The sequence below is a fragment of the Haemaphysalis longicornis genome, unplaced genomic scaffold (genome assembly GCF_048455015.1).
Source record: "Haemaphysalis longicornis isolate Haplotype H1 unplaced genomic scaffold, Haemaphysalis longicornis Haplotype H1 scaffold_8, whole genome shotgun sequence".
Lineage (NCBI taxonomy): Eukaryota > Metazoa > Arthropoda > Arachnida > Ixodida > Ixodidae > Haemaphysalis > Haemaphysalis longicornis.
In genome coordinates this window covers 186,050,062-186,050,393 of record NW_027526445.1, presented here as the reverse complement: position 1 = coordinate 186,050,393, position 332 = coordinate 186,050,062, and positions in this window count along the sequence as shown.

Here is a 332-nt window from a genome sequence, read left to right as displayed (position 1 = left end):
ACTACTACTGTCCACACAAGAATTACATTCGGAAATGTTAGAATGGATACGCTCGTTCGCTCAGAACCCACCGCCTTCCACGAACCTAACTCCTGCGGACGCCCCCATACCCATAGACGCCGACAATGACCTCTAAAGACGTTATAGCCTGGCAACGGAACTGCCGCAGCTTCAAGACGAAGCGGGCATCGCTTCAAGCTTTCATCACCACACTGTCTCACACGCCTACAGTCATTGCACTTCAGGAGACGGGCCCTGATGCCAAACTGTTGAATTACAAAGTTTACCGACACTCTGATTTTCCACAGCTAGCAATTCTAATGCACCGCAAC